We start from the raw sequence: 22,875 nt of genomic DNA on the forward strand, positions 1-22,875 counted from the left end.
ATTAGGCAATTAAATCTAACCTGAAGACATCTCTTTGTGAACACCATCTCCTAAGGCTAGGTTCACACTTGCGCTAGGTTCTTTCTAGTGTTTGGGTCTGCTAGGGGACCTGAAGGACGGAGAGCCTGTCCGCTAAAACAGCGGGGTTATCCGCATACCCCATATACTGTAATGGGGTCGGCCCGTTTACCGTTGGGTTTCCACCATGCAGTACTTTTCACTCCACCAATCTTTAGTGGATTCTGCAGCAGAGTCAACTCTGATGCAGATGTGAACCTAGCCTTAGGCAAATTAGACCCGTTTTCAGTTCTGACATGCAGTAAGAGAAACATACTGACCGTCTTACGCTATGTTCACACTAATGTTTGCTTGTCTCTGTCCAGGGTTCCACTTAAATTGTTTTCAGTATAAATTTGGCAGAAATCCGGCAGACCCCATAATAGTCTATGGTGTCCATGGGAATTCCGCGGGTCATCGCTTTTTAAAGCTGAACAGGGTTTCCTTCTTTTGGGTCCTGACGTTCGTGTGAACCTAGCCTTATTGAGATGGTTAGAGGAACACGCTCTATTAGATCACTTTTTAATGCAGTTTTGAGTGGCCCTCTCAAAGAAGTTTCACAGTATGGAGTGAATATGTGCAGTGCATGTGATATATTTATGCAATATATGGGTTGTATCCACTGTATGCAGTATGTGAAGTGTGTGTAGCGTAATCAATATATGCAGTATATTTACTATGTGCTTTGTATACAGTATAAGCAGTATATGTGATGTTTCCAGTATACCTGTTGTATCTAGTAAATGTATTACATCTAGTATATAAAGTATATCAAGTATATGCTTGAGTATTCAATGTATGCCTTGTATCCAGTGTATCCAGTATATGTAGTGAATTCAGTATATGCCCTGTATTAAATTAATGCAGTGTATCTAGTGTATGCAGTTTATGTGGTGTGTCAAGTGTATGCTGTATTTCCAGAGTATTCAGTATATGCAGTATATTTTTGCATATGAAATCCATGCCGTGTCTTAAAGAGGACCTTTCATGTACTAATGAAAGTGTGGTTTTATATACCACTAGAAAGCGCACTGTTAGCTTACCCGGTATGTGCCCCAGGGCTGGAGATATCAGTGTTGATAATTTCAGCACCAATATCTCCCCACTGTCAGAAGGGCGTTCCTCTTAGCTTAACATCATTGCTGGGCTGTGACGAACGCCCCCCAGTACAAGTCTATAGAGCAGTACTTTCAGCGGAGCATTGCTTACAGCCCAGCGATGACACTGAGCTATGAGTAACGCCTTTCTTACAATGTGGAGATATAGGTGGTGAAACCAACGGCACTGATATCTCCAGCACCGAGGCATATATGGGGAATTCTGCACGCTATCGGCTATCTAGAGGTATATAAAAACGCACATTCATAAGGACTTGAAAGGTCCTATTTAAAGAGGACCTTTCACCGATTTGGGCACAGGCAGTTCTATATACTGCTGGAAAGCTGACAGTGTGCTGAATTCAGTGCACTATCGGCTTTCCCGATCTGTGCCCCGGGTAAAGAGCTAGCAGTCCTGTACCGTAGCACTTTACAGTCAGAAGGGCTGAATTCAGCGCACTGTCAGCTTTCCGGCAGTATATAGAACTGCCTGTGCCCAAATCGGTGAAAGGTCCTCTTTAAGTGCATGCTGGCTATGCCGTGTATTCTACATATGTAATGTATTTCATGAATTTGTTTGTATTTGTATTTGCAGTGTTTCAGTATATGCTGCTTATTAGTAAGCAGTATACTTAGTATATATGGTATATCTACTGTATATCTGGTACATGCAGTATATTCAGTATATCCAGTGTATTCAGCATATGCAGTTTTCAGTGTAATTTGTAGTATTGTATATTCCCCAATGGTGTATTCCTTATACTGTATGTGGTCTTTAGTATATTCAGTATATTCAGTTGTACCAAGTTCATGTCGTGTAATGAATATATGCTGTGTATCCAGCTGTATATGCAGTGAATCTAGTATTTGCAGTGCTTAGTGTATGCAGAGTATGTTGTGTAATAAGTATTGCAAAGGCAGGCAGTGTTAAGAGCAGAATAATAATAACAGCAGTAATGATAATGATGGTCCCTCCGCCCATCCTGTATCCTGCCAGTGACCTCGGCTGGTCTCATGTGGTGGGTGATGAAGATTTGCACGAGCAGATGCAGCGCAGCCCCTCATCCCCAGGATTAGATATTCGGATATTCTAATGTCCACATAAGCACTGTCAGTTTATTACTGATCTGCCTACCTACAGTCACTTACAAAACATGAGGGGTGGTCTGAGGAAACCTGGCCACTGAGATGTAATAATTGTGAAAATAATAAAAGAGAACAAATGTAGTAATAATACCTTTCATTTCCAGATGTGGTTATGTGATATTACACGTTGTGATCTGGGTTTACTATGTATAGGTCATATACAGGGCTTGTACTGCAGCTCTACGCTTCCTCTGAGGTGTATAGACTAGAATGCAGCTCATACTGTACATCGGCTTGCAAAAGTATTCCTACTCGTTGAAATTTCTCACATATGGTCACCTTACAACCACAAACTTAAATATATTTTCTTGAGATTTTAAGTGCTAGACCAACACAAAGTAGCAGATAATTGTGAAATGGAAGGAAAATGTTACATGGTTTTCATAATGTTAATCAAATAAAAATCTGAAAAGTGCAACGTGCAAAAGTATTCAGTATCAACTCTGACCAGCTCCCCTGTCCCTACTGAAGAAAAGCCTCCCCCAGCATAATACTGCCACCTCCATGTGTCACAGTGGGGATGGGTGATGAGTAGTGTTACTTTTCTACACACATAGTACTTTGTATTTAGGAAAAAATTCAACTTTGGTCTGATGTGACCAGAGCACCTTCCTTCCACATGTTTGCAGTGTCCCCTCTATGGCTTGTGGGAAACTTCAAACGCCACTTCTTATGTCTTTCTTTCAACAATGATTTTCTTCTTGCCACTTTTCCATAAAGGTCAGATTTTTGGAGTGCACAACTTGTAGTTGTCCTGTGGAAAGAGTCTCCCACCTGAGCTGTGGATTTCTGCTGCTCCTTCAGAGAGGTCCTCTTGGCTGCTTCTATGACCAGTGCTCTTCTTGCTTGATCTGTCAGTTTAGGTGGACGGCCATGTCTTGGTAGGTTTGCAGTTATAGAATACTATTTCCATTTTTGGATGATGGATTCAACAGTGCTCCTTGGTATGCTCAAACCTTGGGATATGTTTTTATAACCTAACCCTGCTTTAAACTTCTCCACAACTTTATCTCTGACCTGTCTGGTGAGTTCCTTTGTCTTCATGATGCTGTTTGTTCACTACTGTTCTCTAACAAACCACTGAGGTCTTCACAGAACATGTGTATATAAGGTAATTCATTGCACTGGATCTTATTTAGGGGTATCAGAGTACAGGGGGCTGAATACGTCTGCATGTCACATTTTCAAATTTTTAGAAGTCTTGGTTGTTCTCTTCTAACCACTGTTGGCATGCTCTATACCCCATTTGGTTCAGAGTGCCTTCCATGTAGATGAGTGTCCCAGAGAATTAAAAAAATTCCCCAAACCATATCACTGCCACCACCAGCTTATATTTGTCCAGCAATGGCTACATGGTGTTTGTTATCTGATGTTTCAAGCCTGACATGCCAATGTCCATCCATTCACTGACGCAAAAGATGGAAGTCATTGGAGAAGGCAACCCTTTACCAATCAGCAGTTGTCCAATTCCGATACTGAAAAATTGAAGCTTTTTTTCCCGAAGCGCCTTTGTTAGCATCTGGTGCAATGATCAGCCATCTGCTTTGGAGCCCCATATATAGTAGGGTTTGCTGAGTTGTAGTTTTAGACATACGTCTGGTTGCCCCTGGTTCATTTTCATGGTGAGCTCCTCTAATGGTCACCTCTCACATCATTGGCACTTGGTGCTCTACAGTTTTCTCATCAGTTATTCCTAGTGGTGCCATTTGTCCACTCCTGATACACTTTCACCACAGCATGCCAGCAGTTCATAAACTGTGCTGTATGAGAAATACTGCCACTTTTCTGTATCTAATCTCTCTATAATATATTGTATAGAGTTGCTCTATTTCAGTGTCTGCCTACAGTGGTAAACAACATGCCTTTGTAGATTTTGAGAAAAACCACTTTGAGGTCTTATGAAATTGAGACAGTTGGGGCAGTACATGCAGGCCTTCAGCCCTATGAACATTGCTTTTGTTGCAGGAGTAGTACCTGAAGGCCCGCCCCATTGCACCAACTGCCTAATGTGCTTAAAGGGTTTGCAGGACTTCAAAAACATGGCTGCTTTCTTCTCAGGAAGTGACATCATGGCACTGATGACATGGCCGTAATGCAACTGAGACAGACATGTGGCATTGCCATGTGACCGACAGATGTGATGTCACTTCCTGAGAAGAAGAAGAAAGCAGCCATTTTTTTGAGTCCTGCATAATCCCTTTAAGACTTCAAGGTTGTTTTTCTCCAAATCGGTGAAAGAAACATATCACTGTAATGTGCTCTGTAACACAGTATTCACAGTTGAATATATTAGGGAGGTGGCAGATTCTCTGTAAAGCAACTCATTTCCTGACAACTTTGTGTGACAGGAACGACAGACATTAAGTCATAGTGAAAACAGACCAAGTAGGCACACATAGGGTTAGTACGACAAATCAATAGCAGTGGCCAAAGAGGGCGCTCACCTTGGGTAATTGTGTAACGATAGTCATACTGCCAGCGTCCACGGCCAGGTCATTCCCCAGGCTTGCGACATAATGCTGTCTGAAAGTATATGTTCGTATTTGTATATCTCAGTATGTTGAAAAAGAGGCCTTTGAGACCAGAAACGCGTTCATCTGAGACTTCAACACTTTTATCAATAAAAAAATTTAAATATCAGATTGGATTTCATGGTTTGTGCCATGACGTAGACAAGGATGTCTACAGGAGCTTTAACCTCCAACATAGGATTATTGTTACAGGATCTGTACTCTTATCTTAACCATTTCTTAAACTGCAGTGGGTAAAGATTTGTATCCATTAGAAATGCACTTGTTCATGGTAACACTACAACTCCCAACATCTTGGAGTTGAAACTGATGGGAATATTTCACTCCTATGAATGCAGTAAGTAGTGTAATGGTTCACTCCTAAGGGACAATTAGAGATTCATTTTAATGGTTTATGTCGGTCACTGGGGGATTCATTGGTCAGGTGCTGTACTTATATCAAGTTGTGTTATACGTCACATTATCAGTTTTAAGCTTCTTACCAAAAACCTCCATAGAACGTGCATACTACTGCATTGTTGCTTAGTTTTGTCCTATATTCTATTTTAAGTTTTCCATCCTCTCTATGTGAATGTAGCCTTGTCATGGTTCTGTTGTGGGTTGTAATCTATAAAACCATTGCGAACGCGTTGTCATGTGTGTGCCACAGAGATAGCCTTAGCAGTCAGCATAAAGTACCTGCCTTACATAATCAGCAAAAACAAGCATTGCACCAGCAATCCTCCTCCCGCACCTCCTCTTATTGGGCTTACTAGGGACATTTTTGTTTAACTCCATTCACACTGTTTTTTTGGCTTTTATTTTTGAAGGAGGCATGCTGGATTTCTTGTGATCTGTCTTGTCATGGATCCTATTAAATTACATTGATTTGTCATCAGGACCCCGCTGATGAGTAGCAAGGGGGGCTTTCATCCCCTGTTTGGAATGGAGCAGTGGTCGAGGAATGCTGGAGATTCATTGAAAAATTTATTTTTTTAAGTTTTAATTGCTAAGGCCCCACGTAGCGAGACACAGCAAAAAAACATTGCGGAGAGAAATGTGGAAACGCATCATGTTCTGTAACGATTTTCACTGCATTTTTGTAGTGTTTTCCTCTGCTGACTTGTTTTTGAAAACGCAGATTTTCCGCTGCAGATTTTTTTTTTTTTGCACTGTATGGATGGGACTAGCTGGTACCCGCGACTTCGTCTGCGGTGATTGTAGAAGTGGGTATATACAGGCGCGGGTAAGGTTTTCGTAGTGTGTATAAGGTATGGGATATGAAATGTAACTTTGTATCTTGTTTTTGCTATAATTCAGAGAATACGTGAGACTTTTGTGTTGAAGTTAATTTGTATTTCAGCTGCTATATATACGGTGTTGTGAGAAACTTTACATAGTGACTTTGGGACAGAAGTATTTGAAGTTAACCCTTTGCCGCCGATGGCATTTTTTTGATTTTTGTCTTTCGTTTTTGACTCCCCTCCTTCTAAAGCCCATAACTTTTTTATTTCTCCGCTCCCAGAGTCATATGAGGTCGTAATTTTTCCTGGGACAAATTTTTCATCATGATGCCACCATTATTTATTTTATATAATGTACTGGGAAGCAGGGAAAAAATTCTGAATGGGGTGGATTTGAAGAAAAAATGCAGTTCTGCGACTTTCTTACGGGCTTTGGTTTTACGGCGTTCACTGTGCAACCAAAATGACATGTCCCCTATATTCTGTGTTTCGTTACGATGCTGGGGATACCAAATTTATATGGTTTTATTTACATTTTGACCCCTTAAAAAAATTCAAAACTGTGTTAAAAATTTTTTTTTTTTTGAAAAGTCGCCATATTCCGACAGCCGTAACTTTTTTATACGTGCGTGTATGGGGATGTATAGGGCGTCTTTTTTTGCGGGACCGGGTGTACTTTGTAGTTCTACCATTTTCGGGAAATGTTATTGCTTTGATCACTTTTTATTCAAATTTTTATCAGAATCAAAACAGTGAAAAAACGGCGGTTTGGCACTTTTGACCATTTTTCCCGCTACTGTGTTTACCGAACAGGAAAAATATTTGTATAGCTTTGTAGAGCGGGCGATTTTGGACGCGGCGATACCTAACATGTATGTGTTTCACAGTTTTTAACTACTTTTATATGTGTTCTAGGGGGGGGATTTGAATTTTTAATCCTTTTTATTTGTTTTTATATTTTTTTTACTTTTTTTTAAACTTTTTTTTTTACATTTATTAGACCGCCTAGGGGTATTGACATGGGTGGGCGGTGTCGTGCATTGTCAGAGCGGTGGGGGTCGGGAAACATGGCTGCTCCGGAGCGTTAAAGAGAGCCTCTTGGAGTATCGTTAAGGTGAGGGGTAAAGTGGTAAACTATATGTATATGTGATTGTGTGGAGCTAGGGGCTAGGCTGTAGAGGGCAATATGAATTTTGTGGCTTGCTATGGTCCAAAGTGTGTGAGATTGCAGAGATGGTGGTGTGAGTTTGGGTTTTGTGGGGGTCCTGGCACAAACGTATGTGCGCTATTGTGACGAAAAGTAGCCTATTGCGCATTCGGGTGTATTAGCTATGTTTGTGGAAACTTTCAGCCAAATTGGTCGAGCGGGTTTTGCGTGATTGAGGAACAAACATCCAAACATCCGAACATCCAAACACACAATCATCCAAACTCACAAACTTTCACATTTATAATATTAATAGGATTAGGCAGAGAATCTCACCCTCTTTACAGGTACTGTAAAGAACTGCGTTTTCACATCATGGGGCTTCAACCTTAGGCTAAGGCCCCACATTGGGGATATGCAGTCGTTTTTGTGGCAGATTTTGTTGTGTTTTTTTTTTTTTTTGAGCCAAAATCAGGAGTGGCTTTAAAAGGAATGGGAAATATAAAAGAAGCTCTTAGATGTTTCCTTTCTGTTAAATCCACACCTGACTTTGGCTAAAAAAACCGCAGCAAAATCTACAACATAAAACGCTCCATTTCTCTATGCAGCCTGTAGACACTCCCTCCTCCCGACTAGGCCTAATTCAGAGCGGAGTGCGCGACTGGATGCTGGTGCAGGGCAGTGCTACCCAATTTTCTGGACCAAAAAACCCCATATGAACTTACCCCGAGGCAGATTTTGCTTAAAATTAGTTTCATTATAAAACTGGTGGAAACCCGGCAGACCCCATTATAATCTTGAGGTAACCGTTTTTTAAGGGCACAGGCTCTTCGTCTTTTGGGTTGCCATGCAGACCCAAACGACAGAGACCCGATTGCTAATGTGAACTTAGCGTCAGTTGCAAACATCTACATACTCTGTTAAGACACAGAAACCAGTCTGAGGCTAGATTCACATGCCCACAGGGCTTTTCTCTCCGCTGTTTTAGTGGACGGGCTCTCTGTTGTTTGGATCCACTGGTGGACCCAAATGACGAAGACCCTACTACAAGTGTGGACCTAGCTTGAGTGTAGTGGAAGAGTATTAGTTGTGTTGTGTGAATGATTCTTTCCTGCCTGGTGATCCAGCAAGCAGCATAGTTTATGGGTTATGGCCTTTTGTCAGTTATAAAAATGTTATATACATATAAAGATTTATAGTTCAGTAAACGTTTATTAAAGTATCTGCTTCACAGATTATAGTTACAAGTCTTATGACATAATGTAAAACCATCACATGGCCATTGATGTAAAATCAATGATTTATATGATATATATTAAGGAGCAAAGACCTATGGAATCTCACAGACGTTCCATACCATTGTGATAGGAATTTTAAGATCAATTGCAGGAGCGTACGATACTAAACCTATAAAGATTTAATGGAAAAAAAACACAAATAATACATCTGGCTATGATTCATACACAAACCTCAGCCTTACTCCCTGTTATAGATTTCACTGAATATTATAGTAGCTATATACTAGCCATGCTCACCATATACTACAGTAGCAGCTATTCCATCATTTACTGGCAATCTGCCTCTATATTATAACTAAGGCCGGGGCCCCACGGGCTGGAAACACTGCGATTTGCCCACAGCGGAAACACCGTGTGAAAAATCAGTAAGTGCAATGTGGATAGGACTCTAGTGAATCCCATGCCCACTTTGTGGTAAAAACCGTGGTATGGATATGCCACAATCTCCAAAACTAAGTATGACTAAGAGGATGTCACAGCCCTGACCCCTAGAAGTAACATCAGTGAATTTATTATAATAGTGATATAATCACATTATGTTTAGATGTCCATCAGATTGACACATCTTATACTACATCTTTTACTGACTTCCTGCCTCTATATTATGACTAAGAGGTTGTCACAGCCCTGACCCCTAGAAGTGACCCCTAGAAGTGACATCACTGAATTTATTATAATAGTGATATAATTACATTATAATTAGATGTCCATTAGATTCACGTATCTTATACTACATCTGTTACTGACAACCTGCCTCTATATTATGATTAAAAGGTTATCACAGCCTTGACCCCTAGAAGTGACCCCTAGAAGTGACATCACTGAATTTATTATAATAGTGATATAATTACATTATAATTAGATGTCCATTAGATTCACGTATCTTATACTACATCTGTTACTGACAACCTGCCTCTATATTATGATTAAAAGGTTATCACAGCCTTGACCCCTAGAAGTGACCCCTAGAAGTGACATCACTGAATTTATTATAATAGTGATATAATTACATTATAATTAGATGTCCATTAGATTCACGTATCTTATACTACATCTGTTACTGACAACCTGCCTCTATATTATGATTAAAAGGTTATCACAGCCTTGACCCCTAGAAGTGACCCCTAAAAGTGACCTCACTGAATTTATTATAATAGTGATATAATTTCATTATGATTAGATAGCCATTAGATTCACGTATCTTATACTATATCTGTTACTGACAACCTGCCTTTATAGTATGACTAAGAGGTTGGCACAGCCCTGACCACTAGAAGTGACCCCTAGAAGTGACATCACTGAATTTATTATAATAGTGATATAATTTCATTATGTTTAGATGTCCATTAGATTCACATATCTTATACTACATCTGTTACTGACAACCTGCCTCTATATTATGACTAAGAGGTTATCACAGCCCTGACCCCTAGAAGTGACCCCTAGAAGTGACATCACTGAATTTATTATGATAGTGATATAATTACATTGTGATTAGATGTCCATTAGATTCACATATCTTATACTACATCTGTTACTGACAACCTGCCTCTATATTATGACTAAGAGGTTATCACAGCCCTGACCCCTAGAAGTGACCCCTAGAAGTGACATCACTGAATTTATTATAATAGTGATATAATTACATTATGTTTAGATGTCCATTAGATTCACATATCTTATACTACATCTGTTACTGACAACCTGCCTCTATATTATGACTAAGAGGTTATCACAGCCCTGACCCCTAGAAGTGACCCCTAGAAGTGACATCACTGAATTTATTATGATAGTGATATAATTACATTGTGATTAGATGTCCATTAGATTCACGTATCTTATACTACATCTGTTACTGACAACCTGCCTCTATATTAAGATTAAAAGGTTATCACAGCCCTGCCCCTGTAAGTATAATAGCAATATATATATACATTGTATATTCGATGTCCGTACCTTATACTACATCTATTTCTGACAACCTGTCATTATTGCCATCATGACACATTGATGCTGAGTGTACACATAATGACATTAGTTATGGGGTTCACATTTAGTTGTGCTTAGTCTCCCCCCATCTCAGATATTACATTCCATGTTTATTCTGCTTGTGTCTTATTGTTGGGTCTTCAGGCTTCTGAATATTGAGTTCCTGTACCTTTAACCGATGCTTTGCACTTATCTGAACAGGAAGTTTTTACTTTTCTACAGGAAACCGACTATATCAGACTGTAACTGCCCCATTATATAACTTCTTAAAAGTCTGAGCACTTTATATTCTTAGGCCACTGGTATATCTGCCTGCACACCCTGACATGGCACAGTACATTGTAATTCATATAGATGCTCTTCGTACAGCTTCTCCGCCAGGCTATCCATCAGTATAATAGACTGGGTACCCAGTTTACCTTTATATAGTTAGACACATTGGGCGGATGAGATGACATCTAGGTGCAAAGTCAGGCCAACCTGTATTGTTCCTCTAATAGGGCCCCATCTTCACTATGACATCACTGTCTGTATTTATTATTCATATACTGTGACATCACTATGTTTATTACCCCAGTACTGTGACATCACTGTCTGCGTTATCTGTACCGTAAAATCACTGTGCGTTATCCTTGTGTATAAAGGAGACCAAAATGATCATACCCATTTTATATTCTGAACTTGCTGCTTAAGATGGTCATGGTAGAGTGGAGTTACACATTTTGCTATGTGGACCCATGGCTACTTGTTTCACCTTTGGCAGTGCCCTATTCCATTGTTTATCCTGGAATATGAATAGAATTTTAGGACTGTAGTAAGTACTGACACAGCATTTGAAGACAAGTTGTAGAGAGGAGCATAATCTGTGTAATAATGCAGATGTCTACATGAGGTAGGATGGGTGACTGCCACTGTGGGCAGTTTAACAGCCACCATTAGCAGCCATCTCTCGGAGTGGAGCAGTACTTAATGTAGTTGATGTTCCATTGATATCCATGGACAATTCCCAGCTGAATCTCATAGCACTTTTTTCTGCTATGCTGCACTTCCCTGCGTTCTGGCTGGAGTTGCCATTTATCAGCTGCCTGTGTTTACCTGACCCATTGCAGCCATTAATATAGTGCTGAGATCAGCGCTCACTGCCCTTACCTTATCTCCACAGTCCTGAGATAGAAAGCAGATGGTTTTAGATGGCTTCAGAAATATTTTTACTTTGCTTCACTGTGTTTGATTGATACAGATTATTCCCACATATATATTTCTAACTGCGGCCCTATTGCTTGAATGTGTTTTTCTCTTTTTGGACCCCTAAAATGTTAGTTAAAGCTATTCAAAACATTATATGTACCCCAAAATGGTGCCAATTGAAAGGGCAACTCAATATGCAAAGAATAAGTTCTCACATGGCTATGCCAAAAAACCCAAACAATTAAATAGTTTTACATGATGGAAGTTGGAGATGTAACAGAAGATAAACATTGTTAAGCACTGTGATGTTGTTATAAGTATGTTCTGTATGTTCTGTTCTGCTTACTTATTCTGCTTTGTCTGCCTAGCAACAGTGAGGTAGTAATGGAGGAGGAGCTGAGCTTAGGGGGAGGAATTGTTAGACAGGGAGCCATGATGGAGCATGGAATAAAGTGTTCTGATCTACAAGAGTAACCATCTCATAGTGGAGTTATTCCAGAAGACCTGCATCCTCACTACAACACTACAAGCACCAATGCCCAGACTACTCTGTCCTTAGGCTATGTTCGCACTGTCGCTATTAACACTAGTTGCTGTCATCTGTCATAGGATGACACCAACAGACAATGGAGCACATTTATTAAGCTACTTGCTCCTTTTTTACTGTAAATTGCAACTTTTTGAGGTCTTTTTCTGTGCTGTTCTTCATTTATGAAGTATTTATGCCTTTTTTTCATGCTATGATGCCGCCTTCACCACTTTTGCTTTTTGGCAAGAAAAGGGACGTGGTCTTTTTGGGGGCAATGTGTACATGGTCTAAAAAGGAGCATCATTGTTCAACATGTACATGTAACAAGGAGGTGCGCCGACATCATAAATAAACACCTCAGTAAAATCAGTGTAAAAAAAGGCGCAACTGCGAAAAGTAAAGGGGCAGATGATGAATAACCCTCATTAACTGTGTAAGGCTAGGTTCACATCTGCACTCAATGACTGTTTGGAGATTCCGTCCCCCATTCTCCTTGAAATATGGGGGATGCATTTTTTGGGCAGAAACCTGGCGGACTCCATTATATTGTAAGGGGTCCGCAGGTTTAGCGGGTAACTGCTTTTGAAGTGGATTGGGCTTCCATTTTTCCAAAGCATAGAAACCCCAAAGCAGGTGTGATCTGAGCGTAACGGACACAGACAGAACCTCCATTCTCTGTGTCCATTCCCATTGACTCTAATGTAAACAACATGACGATGATGTCTTCTATCTTGTTTGTTTATTTTTGCCATGTAAGAAAAAGTCCTGGATGCAGGACTTTTTTTTTCTATCAGAAAAGTTAAAGAACATGATGGAAGAAAGCTTTTTTTTTACTGTAGGGTCCATTCACATGGAGGAAAATGGTGAGGAATTTGGTGTGGAATTTCAGCGTTGAAAAAAAAAAGCCTCTTATTGACTTCAATGGGTTCCATTTTCTGGTAGAGACTGAAAGCCATTTGTTTAGCTCACAGAGGATTGTCTAGACTGGATATAAGTGTAACAAACCCTCAGCTGATTAAGTCTGTATGATTGTAAATTTGGTTTGGTAAGAGGACATGCTGGGAGTTGTAGTTATAGAAAGCTTCTGGCTGGGGAGCAGTATCTGTATCTGTGGCTTGGACAGTGTGATGAGAATTGTGAAACCAGCAAATGGTTTCTGGATTTCTGTTCCTATCTTGTAATCAGGAAAGTTTTGCTTTCTGACACTTTCTCTCCCTTGGAGAATGTAAACAGATGATTTCATATTTTGCTGGTTTTTGCTCACATCCTGGCAGGTTGCTGGCCGGGCGTTGTCCTGATCTGGCTGCCACTCATACCTGCTGTGCAGCTGCCATGCGTATCACATAGGCTTTTTAATCCTTTGACTTTGGAAAGTTTTATAGCTGGAAACGTCTTTCATGTTGTATAAAAGGCTCGATGGTGGCTGATTCACGCATTCAGAGGAATCTTTATTCTGTTTTCTTTGTAGATTCTGGACGGGGTTCAGACAGAAATCCAAAATAGACACAGAGTATTGAATACGGTAATAACAAGCCCAGCTTCCTGGTAGACGGGAAATATAAGCCCATATACATGGCTAAAAAGACGACATATATTAATAGGGATGTTGGGCTGCTGACATTTTTGGCACTTCTTATTTCTGGGGAAAACTGAGATTCAGTTGAATTGATCGTATATCACCAATATTGACAGTGATTACCTTATTCTCATGTGCGGCCATGGCATTTGGGGGCCCCAAGCAAAGTATTACAGGGCCCCCTAACAATGTCTCCTTTTTCTTACCAGGGGGTACTTTGGTTGATATGGTTGAGAAATAGTGTCCTAGAGTCTGCTGATGGCATATGGACTACAGAGAGATTTGCTTAATGTAACTCCTCTCCTGATATGGAGATCACATGAGATTCTTCCAAACCTGTATATACAGGTATAAAGCAAGGGTATATCCACTAAGGCTAGGTTCACACTTGCTTTTTTTTTTTTTTTTTTTAAACGTAGATTGTGAGCCCCACATACAGCTCACAATGTACATTTTTCCCTATCATTATGTCTTTGGAATATGGGATGGAAATCCATGCAAACACGGGGAGAACATACAAACTCCTTGCAGATGGTTTTCTGCCCTTGGCGGGATTTGAACACCAGGACTCCAGCGCTGCAGGGCTGCAGTGCTAACCACTGAGCCACCGTGTGGCCCCCCATTGTTTGTGATTTCTGTCTCCGAATCCACTTTTTTCTCCTTCTTTGGGCAGAAATCAAGCAGTCTTCATAATGGTCTATGATGTCAGCAAATTTTCGCAGGTAACTGCTTTTTTAAGTGGACCCCACAAATGGAACCCAAGCAGACCCCACAAACAGAAACCCAAACACAGGTGTGAACCTAGCGTTAGTCTACTGGAAGGAGAGACTTATCACAGAGCTTTGTTCTCTGACAGCATCTGTGATATGAACTTTTGTACTGTAAGTGCAGTCACACTCTGAAGCTCTCTACTGTACGAGCAGTCACACTATGGAGCTCTCTACTGTAAGAGCAATCACACTATGGAGCTCTCTACTGTAAGAGCAATCACACTATGAAGCTCTCTACTGTAAGAGCAATCACACTATGGAGCTCTCTACTGTAAGAGCAGTCACACTATGGAGCTCTGTACTGTAAGAGCAATCACACTGTGGAGTCCTGTACTGTAAGAGCAATCACACTATGGAGCTATCAACTGTAAGAGCAGTCACACTATGGAGCTCTCTACTGTAAGAGCAGCCACACTATGGGTCTCTCTACTGTAAAAGCAATCACACTATGAAGCTCTGTACTGTAAGAGCAATCACACTGTGGAGTCCTGTACTGTAAGAGCAATCACACTATGGAGCTATCAACTGTAAGAGCAGTCACACTATGGAGCTCTCTACTGTAAGAGCAGCCACACTATGGGTCTCTCTACTGTAAAAGCAATCACACTATGAAGCTCTCTACTGTAAGAGCAATCACACTATGAAGCTGTCTACTGTAAGAGCAGTCACACTGTGGAGTCCTGTACTGGAAGAGCAGTCACACTGTGGAGTCCTGTACTGTAAGAGCAGTCACACTATGGAACTCTCTACTGTAAGGTCAATTACACTATGGATCCCTCAAGTGTAAAAACTGTCACCTTATGGAGTTCTCTAATACGAGGGCACTTACACTATAAAGCCCTCTACATTAAGGGTAGTCACACTGAGTCCTCTTTTATAAGAGCAGTCACACTGTGGAGCCCTATACTGTATGATCAGTCACAGTATAAGTGCCCCACAGATTCCCATAACACCCTCCATACAGTGTAGTCATGACTCGTGTAGTGAACAATGTAGCCAAGCAATTCGCCATCCAGAAACCAGAGTATAATAATATGGCATCAATGGCAGACAAAACACAGCTCCAGGAAAGTGCACTAGACAATTACATGTCAATACTCAGTAGGATACAAATAGACACCTAATGCACCATCAAAATGCCATAGGAAATAGCAACCCTCCTATCCAAGCTTCACTAGATAAATATCTGGCTCCTACTTAAACGAAAACTCAAAATCTATAGTTGGTTCTATCACCTTATAACATTATTGATAAAAGTAGTCACACTGTTGACCTCTCTATTGTAAGAGTGTTTACATATGGAGTTCTGTACTATTACATCAGATTGACAGTCTGGAAGGACTTGATATCACTTTAGTGCTAGTCAGGCCACTAGTAGGTATTGGGTCTATGTGTTCAGGTGGTGTGGTGCAGTCTGGATTGGGTTTTCTTTCTGTGGACCAGCCTTGCACCCCTGCTTTAAACATGTTTGCTGGACTGTTGCACAATCCCCTGCTATGATCAGTCATGTCTCTTTTTGCACTGGGATAGCACCAACAGCACGTTGAAGCAGCTGGAGCTGTTCCTTGCACAGTCTCCGCTCTCCTTGGTTGACTCCAGCACAGTGTGTGGTGGCTGCAGATCTGGAGTTGACATCATTCACATCTGGATGACATGACACAGGGAGGGACCAGTGAGGCTGCCAGCACTGATCTGTGTGCTTGGAACTGACTATTAAAGGACAACCGCGCAGTAAAAGGAGAAGATACCTGCCCTCTGCAGCGGACTCCCTGAAATCTGGAGGGGTGCCCTGCTATCTCATGAGCCTTGTGAATATATAGGTCCATCTCCAGAATGTCAGTTTCACTCTGCTTGTCATGACTACTGCTAGGGAATAGAAATTCTATTTCTCCCAGCATACATCTGTCAGGGCATAGAACTCAGTACGACAACAGCTGGACAGTTATAGGTCGGAGATCCTTAAATTAGAGGATAAACTATAATTATATGTGCAAATATATAGAGACTCCTGCTAGTAGCTATGACATCCAAAATGCCCCATCCCCCCATTCTTTATACCGCAGGCTGCATTAGCAGAACTACACAAGTAGTTTATTTCATACATTGACAGTATTCTTTCTTGGGTTATTTGCCTGCATTTTTTTCTAATCAATGTTTGGTTTATGCATATCCTTGAGTTTTCCTTCATTGCTTCCCAAGACTAATAACAATTTTCCTTCTTTTGTTCTGGATTTTCCTGTTTTTCTCTCTGATGGAGTTGGTTTCCATGGCTAGACTTCGCACAGTAAGGGAAGATAATAAGGCTTTGTCCCTCCACAGCAGCAATAGTGTAGAGTTATATGTGTTTGATCACTGGACAGATGAGGATTGCTGTTTTGTCACAGATTACGTAATTCGGTGGTACATTATCACTAGATTATTATTATGTGGAACAGCACGATTTTCAAGTAATCTTAAAGAGGACCTTTCACCTCCTGGGGCTTTCACGTTCTGTGCCCCCGGTGAAGATCTATCGGTGCTGGTACCGTAGCTCTTCACTGTCAGAAAGGCGATTCTGACAGTCAGTCAGGGACACCCTTCCTCACAGTAGCGCCTATTGCGCTGTACTGTGAGGAACAGTGTCATCACTGGGCGGTAAGAAACTCCCCCTCTCTCAGTACAGCGCTATAGACGCTGCTGTGAGGAGGGGGCCTTCCCGACTGACTGTCAGAAACACCATTCTGACAGTAAAGAGCTATTGTTAAACTCCAGTTTCGAATAGCACGCACTCATAGGAATGAATGGCCACTTCCATTCATTCCTATGGGTGCGTACTATTCGAAACGGCCGTTTCGAATAGTACTCGCTCATCTCTATTCATACTATGATAGGCCACCAGTATCTGCTTGGTAGTGGTCTGAGGTCTGGGTTATACGGCTCAAGACTCCTTGTTGATTTGGCCTGATCAGCATCGGAAAGCATTCTGCCACGGGGCGTGTCAGGGCCAGAAAATGAAGAGGAGTTCAACCTCAAACTCCTCTTCATTTTTCAACATCTGAACAGGACCTTACTGTACTTACAAGAAGCAGACAGCTATAACTATGGAGGAGAAGGAGAGAGCACACTATGAAAACAAGCTTGGTGCAGGGGAAAGGAGAAGAGGTGGCAGTTTACTATGTTGTAACAAGAAGCGGGCAGCAACAACCATACAATGCCAACAATGGAGCACTTCAGGGATAAACTTTCCCTTTTTGTGATGTTAGCACAAAAATGTGCCAAGCTTGTCCCTTTTTGTGATGTGCCTGGCACATAATATGCCCACACCATGTATAAGATAATAGAGAGCCTGGCTGATGGAGGAGCATACTGATAGTCTCAGGAGATATGCCAGATGTTCTGAGATCACTCCTTATTTCGGGAGCCTCCTGGCCTTCTGAGAGAGTTGGCAAGTATATGCTGCTGCTGCTGTTATTACTACTACTACTACTTTGCTCTAAGAAGCGATCTGTTCATGAGATGAGGGCCGAGGTGGAATAGGCCAATTTCCCAATAATATTCAAGGATCCAAATACATGGCTGGTAAAAAAAGAAAAAAAAAAGGAAAAGTTAATTTGGTCATTTTGATATTTTTTCCTGCGAAAATGTTTGCCATATTTGATAAATATTTTACGTATCATCCGAATCATTTGTGCGGGCACTGCGTGGCAAGCACATGGACCCCATTATAGTCTATGGGGTCTGGTTGCTTTTACAGCACAGCGCTTGCAATTGCGTTTGTATTCCATTCAGGGGGTCTCCATGCAGACTCTCCACGGACAGAATACAAAAGCAGATGTGAACGAACCCTTAGTCTAATTATAGGCGCTCCAAAATTGTATCAATAAAAAGTTTATCTCATCCTGCAAAAACAAACCCTTATATGGCTACATAACCTGAAAAATAAAATAAATACACTGTCACAACAACATAAAACAAAAAACAAAACAAATATCTCCACATCTTTAGGACAAAACTGGCTGCAGCTGAAAGGAAATGTATATGTGGGATGGTACGACTTAGGCTTACAGTTTACAAGGGAAAAAACAAAAAATTACCCCCAAATGCCCATTCAGACCACATTTTTTTTATTGTTGCAGATTTTGCTGTGTTTATTTTATCCAAAGCCAAGAATGACTACAAAAGGAATGAGAAATATATAAGAAGTTCTTATATTTCTCCCTTCTGCATAATCCACTCTTGGTTTTGGCTCAAAAAACAGCAGCAAAATCTGCAACAAAAAAAGCTGCATTTCCGCAATATGGGGCTTAAGCCATAAATTGTATTCCTGTTGTGCTGACCTCTAGTGGCCAAGAAATGAAATGCAACATTACATAATAACGTTATCGCTAAAATTACCACAAAAGTAATTTCAAATTATTTTAAGTACTGTATATACTTGAGTATATGCCAAATTTTTCAGCACAGTTTTTGTGCTGAAAAAGCCCCCCTTGGCTTATACTCGACTAAATAAAAAAAAATCCTTTTTTGTGGGGGAGTGTGTGTGTGTGTGGGTGGTGTCTATGACCAGCTGCAATAGTAATGTATAGAGTCTCCCATAAAATAGTGGGGAAAAAAAGAAGCTTTAAAAAATATAACAAAAAATAAAGTAAATAAAAGTTGTAAATCCCTCCTTTCCCTAGAATACATATAAAAGTAGAAAATTACTGCGAAACACATACACATTAGTTGACCCTGTGTGTGAAAGTTCCTGCTCTACTGAATATAGGGTATCTGCAGTGCTCCTGTTCCGTCAGGAAGGGGTTAATAGGAGCACTGTAGATACCCTGTATTCAGCCAGGGTGAATTCCGAGTGGGGGGAAAAAAAAACAGTTCTCAAGCTCAGGGAAGGGGCAGACAGACAACCAAAACTCCCCCTCCCCTTCCCCAGCAACTACTGCACCCAAAAACTCCTACCATTTGAATTTTTGAAATTTTCCAGTAGCTGCTGCATTTCCCCCCTAGGCTTATACTCGAGTCAACAAGTTTTCCCAGTTTTTTGTGGTAAAATTAGGGGCTCGGCTTATATTCGGGTCGGTTTATACTCGAGTATATACGGTATACCAAAATTTTTTTATAGGAGCATTATTGTATTAAATTCAAATATATAGAATTAGATTAATGAGTGTACCTCAAAGAGTATAGGTGACAGTTAAAGCATAATTAACCCCCCCCCCCCACCCCAATAAATCTATAGTACAGCTGAGGCTAGCAAACTCTATAATAACATTTTTGCCTTTTTCTTTGTTAATTTGCCTTCTTCTGTCAATGATCAAATCTGTACAATAAAATTCTATAGGCCGAGAAGAGGAGAGCTCCTCGTGGCAAAGAGACATCAGAGGAATTAGAGACCCCTCTGCACTATAGTGACAGTTCTTTTTATCAGGAATTACACCAGTAAGGGGTTGTCCAGGATCACCACTTTTTTACATGAGGCAGTGGAACATGGTTCCTGTGTTTGGTCCATCACATGATGGCATAGCACAATAAGCAGAGCTCTGTTTTGTAACAAGCTGTGCACCTGTGTGTCCATCACATGCTCATGGACTGATTTTTATCCATTGGAAGTAACAAAGAATGATGGCAAGCAGAAATATAGAAAACCATGAGATCAGTGCAGGACAACTAAAGCAAAATGAAATTTCCCTTTAAATATTTCTTACTGAATGTGCAGAATATGAATCTAATTATCTGTAATCTGCAGCAGATTATGGAGAAGTTTATAGAGCATATTTTTCTAAATGGAACAAATCTTGTGGTGTACAGTGAACTGAAGAGCTAATTCATCCTGCATGGAAGTTGAGTTTCTGCTGTTGGTAGTAAAAGAAGAATTAGAATTAGTCATTTCCGTCTTAAAAAACGGTATATGTTAATAGCTCGCAGTAGAGTGGGGGAGATTCAGCAGGAGTGTGCTAAAAATAGTTATCAGTATTCAGTTATCTGTTAGTCTCCATACTGACACCTGATACTGCTCCTATGTACAAGAATATCACTACTATAATACTGCTCCTATGTACAAGAATATCACTACTATAATACTGCTCCTATGTACAGAATATAACTACTATAATACTGCTCCTATGTACAGAATATAACTACTATAATACTGCTCCTATGTACAGAATATAACTACTATAATACTGCTCCTATGTACAGAATATAAGTACTATAATACTACTCCTATGTTCAAGAATATAACTACTATAATACTGCTCCTATGTACAAGAATATCACTACTATAATACTGCCCCTATGTACAAGAATATAACTACTATAATACTACCTCCTAGGTACAAGAATATCACTACTATAATACTGCTCCTATGTACAAGAATATCACTACTATAATACTGCTCCTATGTACAAAAATATAACTACTATAATACTGCTCCTATGTACAAGAATATAACCACTATAATACTGCTCCTATGATACATGAATATAACTACTATAATACTTTCACATTTTGTCACCTTACAACCACAAACTTAGGGAGCCTTCACACGGAGTAACGCCGGGCTTGTAAAAATACAGGCGTAAAATCACTGTCCATAGACTGCAATGGATTTCTTTGGTATTTTTACGGCCGTAAAGTTAATTGCAATATATTTCATTGGTTTGAGTGTGTTCACGCGGCGTATACGCAGCGCGTATACGCAGCGTATAACGCCTCGTATACAGACCGCGTTACGCTGCGTATAATGTATTTTAAGTGATAGACCAACACAAAGTAGCAGATAATTGTGTAGTAGAACAAAAATGATACATGGTTTTCAAAATTTTAATAAAATAAAATATTAGAAAAGTGTGGTGTGCAAAATTATTCAGCCCCCTGTACTCTGATACCCCTAAATAAAATCCAGTGCACACAACTGCCTTCAGAAATCACTTAATTAGTTAATAGAGTCCAGCTGTGTGTAATTTAGTCTCAGTATAAATACACCTGTTCTGTGAAGGCCTCAGTGGTTTGTTAGAGAACACTAGTGAACAAACAGCATCATGCAGACCAGGGAACTCACCAGACAGGTCAGAGATAAAGTTGTGGAGAAGTTTATAGCAGGGTTAGGTTATAAAAACATATCCCAAGTTTTGAGCATCCCAAGGAGCACTGTACAGTCCATCATCCAAAAATGGAAAAAGTATTCTACAACCACAAACCTACCAAGACATGACATTTGATTAAAATTCTGAAAACCATATCATCATTTTTCTTCCACTTCACAATTCTGTGCTACTTTGCGTTGGTCTATCACTGCAAATCTCAATAAAATACATTTAAGTTTGTGGTTGTAAGATGGCAAAATGTGAAACAGTTCAAGGGGTATGAATACTTTTGTAAGCCACTGTATAGCTACTATAATAAAGCCTAGTATGTATAATAATATAACCAGTGTTAGTGTTGGTTCAGCCCAATATGAATCCGCATGCCTTATGCTAGGGTCACACTAGCATTGGCGTTTCAATTCTTCTGGTATGGTTGGTTTCCGAAAAACAGGAACCCAATTCGCTTAAAAAGTGGTTACCTGCAGAAACCTGCGGACCCCATATAGCCAAGTATAAGTACAATTTGAATGTACTCCCTACATATTCAGACTCAGACTTGGAAATATGGCCGATATACTGACCACATTTTCCGAACAGAACAAGCCTCTGTACAGCTGGCTTCAAGTTACCTTTGATCAGTGGTCATGACAATACACATCAAATGTTTATATTGCTATGTATGTTATCTTGTATTATTTCTATTAATTTACCATCTCTTCATCAGGTATATAGATGGTGGGACCGAATATGAAAACATTTTCAAATGCAACTTTTTCTGGATAGGATGGAACTTTCTAGAATACCTAGAACCTGGACTTTGTAACCACTTAACAAGAGTCTGTACTGGACCCTGTAAGCCATTGCTTCACTTTGTACTGGTGGAACTTATGTCTCCAGTTAAGGCCTGCACTGTCTGTAACCCGGACCCTGGAACTATCACAGCTTCATAACCACAGTCCATTAACATATTTATAACACTGGGTCAAGCTACAGTCAAACTTCATTCATCACATGTCAATGAAAGAACAAAGGTGCTATTCTCTGAAACCTCTTCTTCATCTTGGGCCTGAACCCCAGGAACTTCTCTCCATAAGAAACCAAATAAGGTAATTTCTGCTCTGAATTATTGAAGGGATTCTTCCCTTTGGGAAGTTGTTATACTTCGACAATAAGGTGTGCCTTGGTGCCGGGACCCCCCATGATGAGTTCTAATATGTGGAGGAACAAGCAGTAAGTTATCACTTTCCTTACAGCACATTATCTGT

At 40.3% G+C, this 22,875-nt stretch overlaps 1 protein-coding gene across 1 annotated transcript in view; it reads left to right on the forward strand.

Moving 5' to 3' along the window:
• The first annotated feature begins 5,862 nt into the window (after positions 1–5,862).
• Positions 5,863–22,875, forward strand: part of LOC142210757 (CMP-N-acetylneuraminate-beta-galactosamide-alpha-2,3-sialyltransferase 4-like) — a 121,382-nt gene continuing 104,369 nt past the window's right edge. The window contains exons 1-2 of the mRNA XM_075280156.1: positions 5,863–6,081; positions 22,335–22,716. The gene's annotated coding sequence lies outside the window, so the exon portion shown is untranslated. The remainder of the gene's footprint in view (positions 6,082–22,334; positions 22,717–22,875) is intronic.

Source organism: Leptodactylus fuscus, chromosome 6 (genome assembly GCF_031893055.1).
Source record: "Leptodactylus fuscus isolate aLepFus1 chromosome 6, aLepFus1.hap2, whole genome shotgun sequence".
Classification (NCBI taxonomy): domain Eukaryota; kingdom Metazoa; phylum Chordata; class Amphibia; order Anura; family Leptodactylidae; genus Leptodactylus; species Leptodactylus fuscus.